General features: G+C 45.2%; 1 pseudogene; it reads left to right on the forward strand.

Moving 5' to 3' along the window:
- The first annotated feature begins 3,921 nt into the window (after positions 1-3,921).
- Positions 3,922-4,039, forward strand: LOC124597020 (annotated as a pseudogene).
- Positions 4,040-18,868: the final 14,829 nt, after the last annotated feature.

Consider the following 18,868-nt stretch of genomic DNA (forward strand, 5'->3'; position numbering starts at 1 on the left):
CAAGCTACCTCTTGCATCATTTGAAGAGGCAAAATCGCTATTCCTCGGCCCACACGACCTTCCGCAGTCACTTATTTCTGTCTGTCTGTCTTGTTTGACCCGTCCATGACCAGCAGCTTTACGAACAGCTGTCAGCAATGGTCTTTTACGACGTGCGCTACTCCAAGTGTCCACTGCATACAGTTCCCTTCGCAGTTTTCGCTCTGAAACTGTTTAAGATGGACCTGTATTCACCGACACCAGCAGTCCTCGTCATTTTTACAACCGATTGTCATTGATAAGGTGTGACTCTAGTTTCCGGTCCCTGTTGGCTGGCACCTTTTTGCACCATATTAAATGGCTACGAGTAGTACTCCATTCCTTGTGGACAAAATAGGCAGTCTGCGGTGATAAAGCACCAAATCGCGCAGCTTCTTTCACAATGGCCTCCTCCAGTGTCCTCCAGTCATGGGGCCACGGGATTTCAGGAACTAGTAGCGTTTGCTATCCATGCCCACTGCATACTACTTACCACAGTAAATTGACGGAGTGAGTTTCACCAAGAAAACAGTAAGAATGAGTGTTTCCAAGTGGAGAAAGGTATTTAAGAAGTTTAACAGGATGTTTAATTTTTCTGGGCTTACCCCTTTTCATACAGAGAAGATGACTGGATGATAGGCAACACACAATGCGCACGAACGCCGGAGAGTGCCTACACCGTGCCGTCTCTCAGGGGCTTATCTCATACAAAAGGACGCCCAGCGTCGCCGGGAACTGTAAACAGACATTTTGTCTGTATCGTAAGGGGTTCCTCGGTACGTGGTCTGCCGCCCCTAGACGTTTGACGCAAAGAGTGTAGTCAGTCTGAAAAGATTGTAAGAATGTTACAGGGAAGTTCATGCTGAAAAATTGTTAAGAGAAAAAATCAATACGTTACGCCATTGCTGAGTTATTTTAGTTTGAAGTTAGCCAGTCAGGTCATCGCAGACGCAAATTCAAGCAGCCTGCCAGAGACAGTGTCGCCAAACTTTTTCTTTATTTGGTTCCCTCAAACCGAACAAAAATGGCCTTTACTCACTTAGCTTTAATTATCACTTTCAAAAAAATGCATATTTTAGCTGTTAATGAGCATTTGGACTACTGGTAACCCACTGACCCACAAATGTCAATGCATTACCGCATTTTTGTGTGTACAAGTGCTTGAATTTTTTCGTGCAGCCACCTGCCTGGGCAACTTCAATCCTAAATAACTCTGAATCTGCGCAACGTATCGAATTTCCCAGCACAACTTCCCTTGCAACATCCTTACAAGCTTTTCAAACTGTTTCTGACGGCCTGTGTATCGCTACCGAATGTCAGTACTAACACAAGAAAACTGGTGTCTCGATTTGATCGTGGAATCGTGGAAGAACAATAAATTCAGAGCCTTACATCACAACACTGCGAACTCTGAAACGACAGCTGACAAGGGTTCGAAAGGAAAAGGGAAATGTTTTCGTGCAGCATGACAGTGCCAAACCACACACACTTCACGTGCCACGTCAGCAGAACATCAGAGACTGAATCTGATCACCGTACGGCATCCTCCATACAGTTCAGATTTAGCACTTTCTGACTTCCATCTGTTCGCGATAATGGAAGACGATCTGCGGGGACATCATTATGCTTCTGATGAAGACGTTGAGAGAACTGTGAGACTGTGGTTGCCGAAACAGAGTGTCGACTTCTTCCGTGACGGCTTCAGAAAACTTGTTCATCTTTGGCAGAAATGTACTCAATTGGCTGGTGATTATGTGGAAAAGTGAATATTAGTAATTAAAGATCTCATTCTAAGGATTGTTTCTGCGTTTGATTTATTAAAATATTCCCATCCAAACTCAATTAATGAAGGTGGAGGCATTACTTTTCATTCAGCCCTCTTACATGTCAGCTACTATAACTGTTGAGTATAGCAACCCTCAAAACAGTTATCTAAATGTTATCTAAAGGTAGAGCAACACAACAATTTTTACTCTACTACACAGTTTCATTTCTTTTCCCTCTTACGTAGCACAGAATATACCCTGTTTGTCGAATTCTTTTCTTCTCAGTTGGGAGTATGTGCATCGGGAAATCGACTCATGTTTTTGCCTGAAATCTCATAAGTGTAGTACTTGCCTGCGAGCAGAATACTCAGGTAGCTGTCCACTCGGTAGCAGCTGCTGTACAACGTTCGTCCTGAAGTGGTGTAGCAGGTTTTGTTCTTTCCACTGATCTTGTGATATTCAATGAAGAGTTGGAAATATCTGTGATATAAAAACTATCTTTCTCTACACCTTCACTGTGCATTGCATGACAGGAAAGGCAGCAGTCATTTGAACTTTAAGGGCAAAATCACCTACTCCGTTCTGATATTCAAGGGCACTTTCAACTATTGCTTGTGGTTCTTCAGAATTTGAATCACTGAAATACAAGTCACTTACTTCATTATCACAGTCGAAAACACTATCAACAAGTGACTACAAGCCCTCGTTATTATCGTCACAAACTACTCTTTTCGTCACCTTGGTTATTTACTAAGATCAGCTATCACGTGACACACATGGATTTGTTCCGTTTCAGGGTACATTTAAAAGCCATCTTTTAGCTGTGCATTCATATAGAGGAGCGCGCATTTGCGAGATGATCTCGTTATGAGATTTAATTTTTTACAAATTTGCATCCCTAAAGTACAAATATCGTGCCTACAAAAGATTTTTTCATTGTAAAAGTATTTCTGAAGTTACAGCGTGTTTAATGGAAACGTATGCCGACCAAAATATAGGCAGCTTTAGGCGCTCGATTTATCGGTTCAAGATAAGGCTCGGCGAGTATGTGAGTTTCTGTCCAATGAGATTTGCTTGAAAGATGCACCGGTGCCAACACATAAAAAGACAACGAGAGCTTCAACGAGTGCATCTGGAAACCAGTATCTTCATTGTCGGACAAAAATTGTTGAAATAGCAACATATATAGCTGCAGGTATGTTCAACGGGGGTTACTCATCTATTTTGAAGACAATGAACGTGTTAAGAAACGTCATATGAACAAACAGCAAAAATTTGTCTGACTTATCTGGCAGTAAATGTGTGGCCACTGCGTAGCAAAGAATGTCTTAGTGTGTTAAAAGAGAACTGATTTAAAAAGTACAGCACCAGATTCAAAACCAGAGCATTTTTGAGGATGAGGAAGGATGCCGCTATGGTCGTAGGATCACAGATCATCCGTAAGTTTTGAAACGATGTTTTTTATTACTCCAAACTCAAACGCGTTTTTCTCGAAACATTTTTCAGCGTTCGAAGCGCTCTGTAGGCTCAACAGATTAACCGATTCATTTGAGTTTTTTGAAGTAAAAGAATTAAATGGCTCTGAGCACTATGCGACTTAACTTCTGAGATCATCAGTCGGCTAGAACTTAGAACTAATTAAAACTAATCAACCCAAGGACATCACACACATCCATGCCCGAGGCAGGACTCAAACCTGCGACCGTAGCGGTCGCTCGGTTCCAGACTGTAGCGCCGAGAACCGCTCGGCCACTCCGGCTGGCAAAAGAAATTTAGGGGGCTTTAGCGAGAACTTTTTTGTATTTGAATTTTTTTTAAATGTTTGAATTTAGAAAAACATCAAGAAACTGACATGTTTTTCAAATAGCTGCTATTTTTTCGAGATATTTTTTGTTATCTTACCGTGGTTTTCCCCAAATTTATTCCAATTTAAGAATTTTCTATTTCTAATTGTTTCGGAAACAGCCACGAGTCAGTGCAACGCTTTGTGCAAAATAGGATGCTTTGCGGAGTACATAATGGCTGCAGCCACCATTTTTAATTTTTTAGGGGATAAAATTTTTTTTCATACACGAATATATGTATACAATGTAGCAAAACCCGCATTTTGATAAAAACAATTCTTGTATGAAAAAATGGCAACGGCCTTGCCGCAGTGGATACACCGGTTCCCGTGAGATCACCAAAGTTAAGCGCTGTCGGGCGTGGTCGGCACTTGTATGGGTGACCATCCAGGCCGCCATGCGCTGTTGCCATTTATCGGGATGCACTCAGCCTCGTGATGCCAATTGAGTAGCTACTCGACCGAATAGCAACGGCTTCGGTCAAGAATACAATCATAACAACTGGGAGAGCGGTGTGCTGGCCACACGCCCCTCCTATCCGTATCCTCAACATGAGGATGACACGGCGGTCGGATGGTCCCGATGGGCCACTTGTGGCCTGAAGACAGAGTGCTTTTGTATGAAAAAAATTCTGAACTTCACCCATTTTTCGTGCTTCTCGACGAAGTCCTCCCCTTAAATGCTATAGCAGCATGCTATCACAGCTCGTCGTTTCATACGGTTCGATTTAAGGGCTCATATATGTCTAAGAAATATATCGCACGGGCCCCTTGCTGCAGTCGGGACGGCAGTTCCTCCCATTTACCTTCCTCCAAGCCATCCGCTCCCACTCTTTTTCGGGTCTGTGCGTGTCTCTATGATGATTGTATGCTTTCTTCCGTAACTGTTGAAATTCCTATACAGGTAGGATATGTGAGCTTCATAGCGTTTGGTTAATAGCGTAGAAGATCTAACTCCCACTGGCTGCCTCGCACGTGGTCAGAGCGCGCGCGCTCCAGAGGGGGCGTGAGCCGCCCCCGCGCCGGCCCCCTGGTGACGTGGCTGCATTGCTGCGTGCACCGCTGCGCATCGCGGCCACGCGCGCCGGCTCCAAGTGACAGCCAGATGCGGGCCCGTGCGCTGCACGTGGCTGCCGACGTCCAGACGGCGTCCGGCCGGCCGGAGCCCACGTGGCCGCGCGTGCGGCCGTCGCAGCCCTTATCTTCGGCCGGGCTACGCTGTCCTCGCTCCAGAGCGGACCGCCCCGTACACCTGAGCACCATTCACCGTGGCAGCAGCCTCGGCAGAACAGACGTCCCATTCGGCCAACTTCGCCGAACCGCGTCTGCAGGACGGAGCCCGGAGAACCTAACTACGCAGTTGGTGCGACCCACATCCCCAGAGTCGCTTGCTTAATCGGTATCTGCCCTTATCTTCCTGCTCATTTGTAATTGCCAGGCCAGTGTTTTCACATTCGCCGCACCTACAGGTCCCGGGGCCTGAGTTGGTAAATACTTTCTAGTTAACGATTGCGTTACTTCAACTACTCGTTTCGTGAGAAAAAAATTCCGTTGAAGCACAGATGTTGCTGCCATCGTTAGGTATTTAGACCGATGGATATTGCACGCTCCATGGCACTAGACACAGCGACCTGACGAAATTTCTGGGCCTGTTGCGTCATCACCTATCAGTATCAATGGGCAGAACATACGCTGGAAAAAGATATCGTAATAACAGCACAGTCGTATCGAGGACGAAACTTCAAATATGGGCATATGTTCTCTTCACAGGAATGTTTATTTTGGCCCAAACGGTAAACAACTAACCACATTAGTGACGGTTTCAGTAACTTCAACAAAAACAATGTCAAGTAGACAGTGATGGATTATCTAAGCCAGAATAGAGAGCATCCTAAGGGGTCAACAATGTATACTTATCGCAAAAATTACGAATACTGAAGAATAAAGAACGTAAAAAATAAAATGAATTTTCTACTGGTTAGTAAACGGAAGGTAAATTTCCAGTGTTACATTTACATTAAAACCAATAACCTCTGAAATAACTGGGCACTGACCTTTAAAAAAAATATTTGGGAGAATTATGAATTCGCGTTGCGTCAGACGCAGCTACTCGCGTTGCTCTTCGAACCGGAAAACCAGACGGGAGTGGACTCGGCGCCTGGCGCGAGCAACCTGTTCCGAAACCTTGACCGACTAACGCGGCCGTTTGTTTACACAACAAAGCAGAGCTCACATCGCGGTCACAGTGGCCGTCATTTGCGTATTCCGAAATCGTTTCAACTGCAGACGGCTAGCTTCTGCGTTGGTGCGAACAATAGCAGAGTTGGCACAGCTATTAATCTCGTATCGCCCAATATCGGACAATCACAGCGGAATGGGACATCTCTCTTAGAGTTTTCATGTTATGTGTAAAATTGACACATAGCTGAAAGGAACGGCAGTTAAGTTAATTTCTCCACACAGAATCTCATTTCCGGAACCACCTTCGCGAGTGGTAATGTACGATAGCATAGGAGCACAAGGAGTAAAGTACAATAGCATATCAGCAGAAGGACAATGTGTGGATGTTAAGTTTTCAGTGCTACGAGTCAGCCGGCCGAAGTGGCCGAGCGGTTAAAGGCGCTACAGTCTGGAACCGCACGACCGCTACGGTCGCAGGTTCGAATCCTGCCTCGGGCATGGATGTGTGTGATGTCCTTAGGTTAGTTAGGTTTAAGTAAATCTAAGTTCTAGGGGACTTATGACCACAGCAGTTGAGTCACAGTAGACAGTCTATTTGTTGCTATATACAGATAAAACACGATAAGCGTTTCCACGCCTATTTATGTAAACCGCGAATTGTATTTTGCAGCTAAATTCAAGCTCTTTTACGGTTTCTCCTCCTTTCGTAGCTCGGTAGGAACGTCAAGTAGCTCGGCTGGACAGGATGAGCCAGTAAACTTTCATGACCTCGTTCAGTGGTTCAAATAAATGTTCGCTTGAAGTGTCGTTTGAAGACTGAAGTAACTTAAACTCGATTTTCCAGTGGAGATTAGAATTTCGAACGTACACCGCAGCAGCTATCTGGGTCTTTCAGCAATTCAGTCGAAAGGTATACATCGTAATTTGAATACGTCACACGAAGCTGCATCTGGTAATGGGTTCATGGACTGAGCTAGGAGCGAAACCTATAAATTCGTTTTATACGTTTGTGTGACAATGGTGTCTTACACGCCCCGAAAAAGTTGATTTTCGGTAAATGACGTCGTGAAATGAAGCGTGTTAGCTATGCAACATTTGCACACACGGGGTTGTACAACGTGCTTGGGGTACGCATCGAGGTCTAATCGAAGGACCAGAGGAAAAGAACTAGACATTAACTTCCGGTCAACGATAGCAGTATTATTACTGAAGGGCAGAAACTCGGTACTGGACAATCATGGGCAGTAAATCGGCTGCATTTGTTTTAAAGGAATCATACTAAGATTTAGTTCAAACACGGAGGGTCGGACAGAGTTTCGAACCCCGCTTATCCCGAATGATCCCGCTTATCCCGAGAACCCCGATACTAGCCTAAAAGACCCGTTTTTTAGTTTCAGTAGTTTCTCTCAAAGCTGGGCGAATACTGTTTGCTGAAATTGGCCGTAACATTATTTCTGCAGTAGTTACATTCTAAGATGAGGCTGCTGTAGACGGCTTTCAGTTTGTTCGAAGCCAGAGCATCATTTGGCCAGGTAAAGGCTGCACCTCACTGTGGCCAGCCTGAACGCCGTTTTCTGGACGAATCCTATTTCTGAGTTCTAGACCGAGCCGGAAGATGTGTCTTTCTGTTCACGTGAACTAGAGTAAAATGTGTTAAACTTGCGATAGACTGTCTAGCAGATGATCCCATGCGGTAAATATTTTCATTAAATGTATTTCGCGCGCAAGAGCTCTACCAACTTTTTGTTTTATTTTTTTTAAATCTCATTTTGTTCGGTTTTGTTCGTTACATCTGCTCGGGGCGGACGTCGTAAGACACCCGTTTTAGTTCGTTGTTGACCGTGAACTCAATCAACTGAGCTACCCAAGCACGACTCACGCCCCCTCCTCACAGCAATACTTCTGCCAGTACCTCGTCTCCTATCTTTACAGAAGCTGTCCTGCGAACCAGCGGAACTAGCACTCCTGAAAGAAAGGATACATCGGAGACATGGCTTCGCCACAGCCTGGGGGATGTTCCCAGAATGAGATTGTCACTCTGCTGCGGAGTGTGCACTGATATGAAACTTCCTGGCAGATTAAAACTGTGAGCGGAACCGAGACTCGAACTCGGGACCCTTGCCTTTCGCGGGCAAGTGCTCTACCAACTGAGCAACACAAGCACGACTCACGCCCCCTCCTCACAGCAATACTTCTGGCAGTACCTCTTCTCCTACCTTCCAAATTTTACAGGAGAGCTTCTGTAAAGTTTGGAAGGTAGGAGATGAGGTAGTGGCAGCAGTATTGCTGTGAGAACGGCGCGTAAGTCGTGCTTGGGTAGCTCAGTTGGTAGAGCACTTGCCTGCAAAAGGCAAAGGCCCCGAGTTCGAGTCTCGGTCCGGCACACAGTTTCAATCTGCCAGGAAGTTTCATATCAGCGCACACTCCGCTGCAGAGTGAAAGTCTCATTCTGGGAACGACGAACATGTTACGATCGCCAAGATTTGTGCCAAAACACGCAGTGACAGTTCAACCGCGATAAAAAAAAACCGTCAAACGAGTAATTCGTTGCATTCGCCACTGAAAACATGTACTGTGTGAGACCAGGCGTTCCGTTCCTTTTTAAGGAACAGGAGGGGAAACACGTGCTATAAACAGTGGTCGTTCGATTGGACGGCAGGTGTGAAGGACGCAGATGGCTGTGGGAACGGTTGACAGAATCACTCACAGTTGTGGGCAGCCGACGCCCCCGTCACGCAGGTAGCCGCAGCCACCAGTAGTACAGCGATCGACGCCGCAGTCGGTCCGCACGTGGTGGGGCGTGTCGCTGCCATGATCGCGCCGCCGCAAGCCACTGGCTGCACTGTGCCCGCCTGGCGGAGCCGACAGTTTTTAAACGCGCACCGCGGCCCCCTCCCACTGCCGTCGGCCGCCGAACACTGTTTACATCGCGGAATGGCGGGGCGCGCCGCGCCGCAGCGAAGGTGAAAGTGATAGCTTATCGCCGCTCGCGGAGGCTGCGCGGCGCAACTGGGTCTAGTTCACGCGTTGCGCAACGCCGCCGGTGCATCCAGGTAAGTATGCCGGGCAGTCACGTGCCGGCGCAGCCGCTGCAAGTGGCGAGCGCGTCACACGACTGCCGGCGGCGGTGGGAGCGGAGAAGCCGCTTGGCGCTGTGACGTCACTGCAGACTTTGGAAGTTGGCTGTTCAACAGCACTTTTTCACCTGCAATATTTTTGATTTCTAAAATGGCGAGTTCATCTTTGCAAAGTTTTGCAAGTATATTGTGTTGTCAGCTACGATTAATGGAGGCAAACTCTTTGCGTTATCTGTTTATATCTCCACTGAAAAAAATTGTTCAAATGGCTCTGAGCACTATGGGACTTAACATCTATGGTCATCAGCCCCTAGAACTTAGAACTACTTAAACCTAACTAACCTAAGGACATCACACAACACCCAGTCATCACGAGGCTATCTCCACTGAAGCATGCTAGAACCATCAGCCAGTGGGAAACATTTGCAGGTGCCTAGGTCATGGCCAGGTCATAGTTATGGAGGGGTGAAGAGGGTTGGGGCTGGGTTGTTTGGGGAGAGAGACCAAACAGCGAGGTCACTGGTCTCATCAGATTAGGGTAGGACGTGGAAGGAAGTCGGCCGTGCCCTTTCAAATGAACCATCCCAGCATTTGCCTGGAGCGATTTAGGGAAATCACGGAAAACCTAAATCAGGATGGCCGGACGCGGGATTGAACCGTCGCTGCCGGCCGATGTGGCCGTGCGGTTAAAGGCGCTGCAGTCTGGAACCGCAAGACCGCTACGGTCGCAGGTTCGAATCCTGCCTCGGGCATGGATGTTTGTGATGTCCTTAGGTTAGTTAGGTTTAACTAGTTCTAAGTTCTAGGGGACTAATGACCTCAGCAGTTGAGTCCCATAGTGCTCAGAGCCATTTTTTTGAACCGTCGCTGGTGCCTAGCTGCGAGGCTGTGTAGTTCAAATGGGTGCTGGCCATTCTGTTCTACCGAGCGAAGTGGCGCAGTGGATAGCACGCTGGACTCGCATTCGGGAGCACGACAGATCAAACCCGCGTCCGGTCATCCTGATTTAAATTTTCCATAACTTCCCTAAAGCGCTTTACGAAAATGCCGGGATGGTTACTTTGAAAGGGCACATCAGACTACATTCCCCATCCTTCCCTAATCCGATGGGGCCGATGACTTCGCTGTTTGGCCCTCTTGCCCGAATCAGCCAACCAACCATTCTGATTTGCTTTTCCTCTCGACCTGATTTTGGGGTGCTGCAGTTGGAGTTCTGCACTGATGAAGATTCTGGATGAGAGCTTTAGAATTACTGACGGTAGTCACTACTTCGCGATGTGGAGATTATTTCGGTCGTGTGTCAAATATTACAACAATTATGTTGCAATCATTCCGCATACGGAACTTGCGCTCAATTAGAACATGAAACACACTGACGGAAAAAAATCGCGTCACCAAAATATAATTAGTCTAGAGTAATCAAATTTTGATAATACATTTGTCCAGGTAACATATTTAATTGATTAACGTTGCAGGATCACAAGTGTTCAAATGGGTACGAGATAAACCATTGCAGATGTGAAATTATGGTCCATTAATAACCCGTGTAACCACCAGACTGTTGAAAGCAAGCATGCAAACGTGCATGCATTGTGTTCGACAGGTGCCCGATGTCAGTTTGTGGGACGGAGTTCCATGACTGTTGCACTTGCTCGGTGAATATAGGGACGGTTCATACTGTTTGTGGGAGAGGCTGGAATTGTCGTCCGATGATCTCCGTATGTGCAGGGTTGGAGACAGATCTGGTGATCGCCAGGCCAAGAGAACATGTCGAAACTCTGTAGAGTATATAGGGTTGCAACATTGGTATGCGGGCGAGCGTTGTACTGTTGAAAATAGCTCCCTATCCTGCTGTTCGTCAATGGCAGCACAACAGGTCGAACCATCAGACTGACGTACAAATTTGCAGTCAGAGTGAGTTGAATAACCACGCAAGTGCTCCTGATGTCATATGAAGTCGCAGCCCAGACCGTAACTACTGGGATAGGTCCACTGCGTCTAGCACACTAACAGGTTGATTGCAGGCCCTCAATTAGTCTCCTTCTAACCAACACACGATCATCACTGGCACCGAAACAGAACCAGCTTCCACCATTCATCAGAAAATACGATAGATTTACATCCTGCCCTTCGATGAGCTCTCGCTTTACACCACTGAAGTCGCAAATGGCGGTGGTTTGGGTTCAAAATGGTTGAAATAGCTCTAAGCACTATGGTACTTAACATCTGAGGTCATCAGTCCCCTAGACATAGAACTACTTAAACCTAACTGGCCTAAGGACATCACACACATCCATGCCCGAGGCAGGATTCGAACCTGCGACAGTAGCAGCCGCGCGGTTCCGGACTGAAGCGCCTTGAACCGCTCGACCGCAGCTACCGGCGGTGATTTGGGTTCAGTGGAATGTACGCTACTGGGCGTCTGGCTCAGAGCTGTTCTTGATGTAACAGATTTGTAATACACTACTGGCCATTAAAACACCACGAAGATGACGTGCTACAGACGTGAAATTTAACCGACAGGAAGAAGATGCTGTGATATGCAAATGGTTAGCTTTTCAGAGCATTCACACAAGGTTGGTGCCGGTGGCGACACCTACAACGTGCTGATATGAGGAAAATTTCCAACCAATTTCTCATACACAAACAGCAGTTGACCGGCGTTACCTGGTGAAACGTTGTTGTGATGCCTCGTGTAAGGAGGAGAAATGCGTACCGTATCACTAGCAGTCGAGATGACAGGCATATTATCCGCATGGCTGTAACGGATCGTGCAGCCACATCTCGATCCCTGAGTCAACAGATGGGGACGTTTGCAAGACAACAACCATTTACACGAACAGTTCGACGACGTTTGCAGCAGCATGGACTATCAGCTTGGAGACCATGACTGCGGTTACCCTTGACGCTACATCACAGACAGGAGCGCCTGCGATGGTGAAATCAACGACGAACCTGGGCGCACGAATGGCAAAACGTCATTTTTTCTAATGAATACAGGTTCTGTTTACAGCATCATGATGAACGCATCCGTGTTTGGTGACATCGCGGTGAACGCACATTGGATGCGTGTATTCGTCATCGCCATACTGGCGTATCACCCGGCGTGATGGTAAGGGGTGCTACTGGTTACACGTCTCGGTCACCTCTTGTTCGCATTGACGGCACTTTTAACAGTGAACGTTACATTTCAGATGTGTTACGACCCGTGGCTCTACCCTTCGTTCGATCCCTGCGAAACCCTACATTTCAGCAGGATAATGCACGACCGCATGTTGCAGGTCCTGTACGGGCCTTTCTGCATATAGAAAATGTTCGACTGGTGCCCTGGCCAGCACATTCTCCATATCTCTCACCAATTGAAAACGTTTGGTCAATGGTGGCCGAGCAACTGGCTCATCACAATACGCCAGTCACTACTCTTGATGAATTGTGGTATCGTGTTGAAGCTGCATGGGCAGCTGTACCTGTACACGCCATCCAAGCTGTGTTTGACTCAATGCCCAGGCGTATCAAGGCCGTTATTATGGCCAGAGATGGTTGTTCTGGGTACTGATTTCTCAGGATCTATGCACCCAAATTGAGTGAAAATGTAATCACATGTCAGTTCTAGTATAATATATTTGTCCAATGAATACCCGTTTATCATCTGCATTTCTTCTTGGTGTAGCAATTTTAATGGCCAGTAGTGTAGTTCGTTATGTCACTGTGGTGGTAACTGCTGCTTGAATTACTGCTGCAGATTCAGTACGATATGGCAGAGCCACACGCCGAACACGATGGTCGTCCCTCTCGGTAGTATTACGTGGCCGCCCGGAGCCCGGTCATCTTGTGGCCATGTGTTCTCGCGACCACTGCTGCCAGCAATCATGCACAGTGACTACACTACGGCCAAGTCTTCCTGCAGTATCCCAGAAGGGACATCCAACTTCTCGTAGCCATATTACACGACCACGTTCAAACTAAGTGAGGTACTGACAAAGTTGTCTGTCGCCTTATTAAAGACATTCTTAACTGACATCAAGCCACCACGTCCATCCTCAAAGGTAACTAAAGCCTACGGCGTCTATTTAAAGCAAACCTCATAGGGCGCTAGTAGTGCCTCTCTTACGCGACAGGCGCGAAATTTGAATAGACATCAGCTTTCAGTAGCAGAAACACGCCTACCAACTTTATGTCGCACAACTCTTTCTTGATAATCTGATTTTTTTCCATCTACATCTTATATCTATACTATGCAAACCGCTGTAAAGTGTATGGCAGAAGGTATGTCCAGTTGTAACTACTATCAGGGTTTTTCCGCCTCCATTCACGTATGGAGAGCAATATTTAAATGCTTCTGTGTCTGCTGCAATTAATCTAATCTTGTCCACAAGATCCCTACGATGCCAGGGGGTTGTAATATATCCCTAGAGTCATCAGTTGAAGCCGGTTCTTGAAACTTCGTACGTAGGCTTTTCATTGATGGTTTACATCTTTCTTCCAGAGCCTGCCAATTCAGTTTCTTCAGAATCTCAGTGAAAATCTCGCACGGACTAACAAAACTTTGACCATTCCTCCAGCCCTCCTCTGTATACGTTCAATATCCTCTGTTAGCCTTATTTGATACAGGTCCCACACCTATGAGTAATATTTTAGGATATGTCACACGAGTGATTCATAAGCAATTTCCTGTGTAGGTTTCTCCAGTGTTTGCCAATAAAGCGAAGCCTGCCACCAGCTTTTCACGACTGAGCCTATATGATCATCCTGTTTACATCCCTACAAAGTGTTACGCCCAGGTATGTGTATGACTTAACTGATTCCAACTGTGACTCACTGATATTACAGTCGTAGAATACGATGTTTTTTCGTTTTATAAATTGCATAATTTTATATTTCTGAGCATTTCAAACAAGTTGCCAATCTTTGCACCATTTTGAAATCTTATCAGGGCCTGGTGAATGTTTGTGGAGATTCTTCCAGACAGTACTTCATTATAGATAACTGCATCATCTGCAGAAAGTCTGAGGATACTACAAACATTGTCCACAATGTTGTTAATATACAACATGAGAAGGAAGAGTCTCAACACGCTTCCCTAGGGGACGCCCTCAGTTACTTCTACATCTGTTGATGATTGTTTATCCAAGACAACATGCTGCATCATTCCTACCAAAAAACCCGCAATCCATCAAAAATTTCCATAAATAACCCGAACGATCGTACTTTTGACAGTAAAGTGTGATTGTGGGATTGAGTAAAATGCTTTTCGTGAATCAAGAAATACTGCATCTACTTGACTGCCTTGATCCAAAGCTTTTAGTATGTCATGTGAGAAAAGTGCGGGATGGGTTTCACTAGATCGACGTTTTCGGAATCCATGCTGGTAGGCGTGGAGGAGGTCATTTTGTTCGAGATATGTCATTATGTTTGATGACTATGAGATCAAAAGTATCCGAACACCTTGCTGAATATGACATACAAGTTCGTGGCGCCCTTCATCGGTAATGCTGAAATTCAATAAGTTGTTGGCCCACCCTTAACCTTGATGACAGCTTCCACTCTCGCAGGCAAACGTTCAGTCAGTTGCTGGAAGGTTTCTTGGGGAATGGCAGTCCATTCTTAATGGAGTGCTGCACTGAGGAGAGGTATCGATGTCGGTCGGTGAGGCCTGGCACGAAGTAGGCGTTCCAAAACTTCCCAAAGGTGTTCTGTAGGATTCAGGTCAGGACTCTGTGCAGGCCAGTCCATTACAGGATGTTATTGTTGTGTAACCATTCTGCCACAGGCCGTGCATTATGAACAGGTGCTCGATCGTGTTGAAAGATGCAATCGCCATCACCGAATTGCTCTTCAACAGTGGGAAGCAAGAAGGTGCTTAAAACATAAATTTAGGCCCGTGCTGTGATATTGCCATGAAAAACAACAAGGGGTGCAAGCTGCCTCGATGAATAACACGACCAAACCATAACACCACCGCCTCCGAATGTTACTGTTGACACTACACATGCTGGCAGAAGACGTTCACCGGGCATTCGCCATACCCACACCCTGTCATCGGATCGCCACGTTGTGTACCGTGATTCATCACTCCACACAACGTCATTCCGCTGTTCAATCGTCCAATGTTTACGCTCCTTACACCAAGCGAGGCGTTGTTGGGCATTTACCGACGTGATGTGTGGCTCATGAGCAGCCGCTCGACCATGAAATCCAAGTTTTCTCAACTCCCGCCTAACTGTCGTAGTACTTGCAGTGGATCCTGGTGCTGTTTAGAATTCCTGTGTGATGGTCTGGATAGATGTGTGCCTATTACATATTATGACCTTCGTCAACTGTCGGCGGTCTCTGTCAGTCAACGGACGAGGTCGGCCTGTAAACTTTTGTGGTGTACGTGTCCCTTCACGTTTCCACATTACAATCACGTCGGAAACGGTGGAACTAGGGATGTTTAGGAGTGTGGAAATCTCGCGTACAGACGTATAACACAAGTGACACCCAGTCACATGACCACGTTCGAAGTGCGTGAGTTACGCGGAGTGCCCCATTCTGCACTCTCTCGATGTCTAATGACTACTGAGTTCGCTGATATGGAGTACCTGGCAGTAGGTGGCAGCAAAATGCACCTAATATGAAAAACGTATGTTTTTGGGGTGTCCGGATACTTTTGATCACATAGTGTATGTTCTAAGATACAACAACAAATAGATGTCAAGGGTACTGGATGGTAGTTTTTCTTGTAAACCGGTATGACCTGTGTTTTTTTTTCTACTGCTGGGCACGTTTATTTGTTCGGGGGATGTACGACAGATTGTAGTTGAAATGGGGGTTACCTCACCTGCAAATTCAGTATAGAATCTAATAGGGACTCCATCAGGCTCGGGAGCTTTGTTCCGTTTTAACGATTATTTTATTCATCTTTTCAGTGTTACGAGAATTAAACCAGGGCTTTACTATTGAATTTACCTGTATAAAGGAAATTTGAAAACGGAGTTACGCGTTTCTGCTGTTGCTTTGATACCCACAATTTCAGTTCCTGCCTCTTCCCCGAGTGTCAGGACACTAACTTTGGTACCACTAACAGCCTTTGTATACGAGCAGAATTTCTTTGGGTTTTGTGAAAGATCATTTGACAATAATTTGTCGCAGTTGTCATTGAAGGCTTCACGTGTTGCTCTCTTGACAGCCAAACACGTTTGACTCAGCATCTCTCTATCTATAGCCTTATGCTTTGCTTTACAACTATTATGCAGTAGTCTATTTCTTTAGAAATTTCTTTACAGTGTCTGTATACCTTGAGAGTCCGTCCCATTATGAACTGTTCTACTGGGTACATACATACCCAGTGCACAGTCAACTACTCTTTCTTGCGCGTGGTGACAGGATGGCTCATACAGTGTTCGTTTTTCGCGAAATAGAAGCTCATTTACAATACTGTGAAATATTTTTTCCAATCAATTGCATTATAAATTCAAACTTATCATTCTCTCCTGCATTACAAGCGGTTTATAATTTTTCTGGAAGACATATCTCGGAAACGTGTAATTTCGTGGCCTGTTTCTATAATTTCACTTAATGATACATTGATTGAGAACCCACGTGGTTTTTGTGATCTGTCTGCGCTCTTCAGTGGACTATAAACAGGGTGTTCCAGGAGGTCTGGACAATATTTGGGAATATGACAGGAACAACCACTGAAGCATAAAAGTCATTCGACATGGAAACTGCACTTAATCCCGTCTTTAATGTTGCGAGTTTATCTATCTTAGCCAGCACTGGAGTAATGAGTGAGAGCCGTACGCTGCGGTGTTATGCTAGCTGTGAAGTAACATGGTTGCTTTTAAAGTGGGGGCTGCTTTAGTCCCCGCTGAGGGTAGAGTTTTAGTCGTTTCGGACTAAGTCAGATCAAATATCAACAAGGAAATTTTATTTATGAAATGCCGTGTTTCCATACTACTTCATTACGACACAGAACGGCAAGTAAAAACAGACCGTTCCGAAGTCCATAACGAGTGTTATCTTACTAATTCGCGTTGATCTAGGCACGCTCCTGTTACAGGTACTTCATGTTTTATTAAAATATACTTTCGTCGTAAGGATATCATGGTAATTCCTATTTCATCTGAATTAGGACAGTGCATATTTTAATATCGTTGTCCATTATTTTATAGAACACAAAAAACGTTACAGAGAAATTAATCAACATTATATCTCTCACTTTATCTTAAAAGTCTGACAACGCTCAGGTAGTTTACCGATTCCACGGCTGCAGAAACCTACTGGATCAGCGTTAAAGATGTTGTCGAACCAGGTTTGAAGTGCATTTTCGTCCAGAGAGGAATTTTATTGACTGTTTTTCGATAAGGAACTTGAAGGTAAACATTTGAGGGCATAAGATCAGAGGAATAAGTGCTTGGATAGTTTCATTAGTGAAATCGGCAGAGTGCATTATCATGTAGTGTCATCACGTGATGAAGTTTTGTAGGTCGTTTTTCTTACACTGCGACCGATACGTGTCTCAGTTGTTGGCAAAAAATACTTGCTGCGGTATACTTTCCCACTGGGAGGTTTCCATAATGCGCAAAACCCTTTTTGAGCCACCAGAGACAAAATATTATATTTACAATGCCTTTTGTTATGGATCAGTCATTAATTCTTCTTAAGAAGTTAATATAGAGACATCATAACTACTCAGCAATAGGAACACTGCAACAGAATTCTCGGTGAGGCAACTGCTGCCGATCAAGAAAAAATTATTAATAGAAGCACCCTTTGATTTTTTGTTTTAAATTAGAGCATGCAGTACTACTGCTCCCGTCTTCTGAACATTGCCTACCGAAAGCAAATGTCGCACTACTCTTAAATGGTCGCAACAGGTCTGTTCTCTAGGCTCTCTGAATGTGCAAAATTATTCATGCCAGAACGATCTTTATTGAAACAAAAAATCTGTTTCTGAAATGTTTTGCCTAGAAGCACTCGCCCCACACAGAGTACACGGACGTAATGAAAAAAGATATACCACAGCCGTGTCATGTTTGCTCAGCGGTAACATGCTCGATTTCCAGTTTGTTGGTTGATATACAAGTCGGCACGGGTCTCACTGTAGAAACGCTGCGGTTCCAAAGACTCTCTCTCGTTTCCTTTATTCGACCTGAAAACTGCTAGAACGAAATTCAGTGACTAAATCATAAGACAAGCTTTGCATTGTAAGGCATCTCACAATCTCCATCCAATAGACTGTAGGAGGGAACAGAAGTGTCTGTTTTGGAAATACTGAGTTACTTCACAAAAAATACTCAAGAATTTGTCAGTTGCTTGTCATCTAGGGAATCATCATAAGAGACGAACGATACTAAAGCAAATGAACATACTGAGGTAAACCCAGAGGTGAAAAAAGTATTAAGTAGCAAAATTGCACACTTTTTCACTTTTTTATTTTTTGTGTGTACATCATAAGTGATACATTTTCTTTGTAAGTATACATTTTTATTACTGTGACTGAGATACACTGTTTCCTTTCTTTACATCCAACTTCCGTCGTAAGATATGATAAGAGTATCATCCAACTGTATTGTCTGATACATTTCAATCATGGTGACAGAATATATGCTTCTGCATGAGCAATTGCCACGCGAGTAACTGTTATTACTGGTCGACATTTTATGACACTTACGTTAGCTGCTATTAGGACCTCACACTCTTCTAAACACAGCATCTACAAAACAAACAGATCTGATAAAACCTACCAGAATATCTACTGTGTCTCTTTCAGCTAGCTTAGTTCTCCGTAACTCCGTTCATGGAACTCAGCGTCAGATGGAGTGTCTGTATTTTTGTCGAAGAGTGGTGTAATGATTAAGGCGACGCAGCCGCGGTAGCTCAGCGTGTTCGTCCAGAGGGTTAGCTGCCCTCCGTAATAAAAAATAAATAAAAAAACTGAGTGAACAGATCAACGATGACCTTGAATGAATGTTATATGTTGTCCGTCCCGAACAAAGAAA

Source organism: Schistocerca americana, chromosome 2 (genome assembly GCF_021461395.2).
Source record: "Schistocerca americana isolate TAMUIC-IGC-003095 chromosome 2, iqSchAmer2.1, whole genome shotgun sequence".
Taxonomy (NCBI): Eukaryota; Metazoa; Arthropoda; class Insecta; order Orthoptera; family Acrididae; genus Schistocerca; species Schistocerca americana.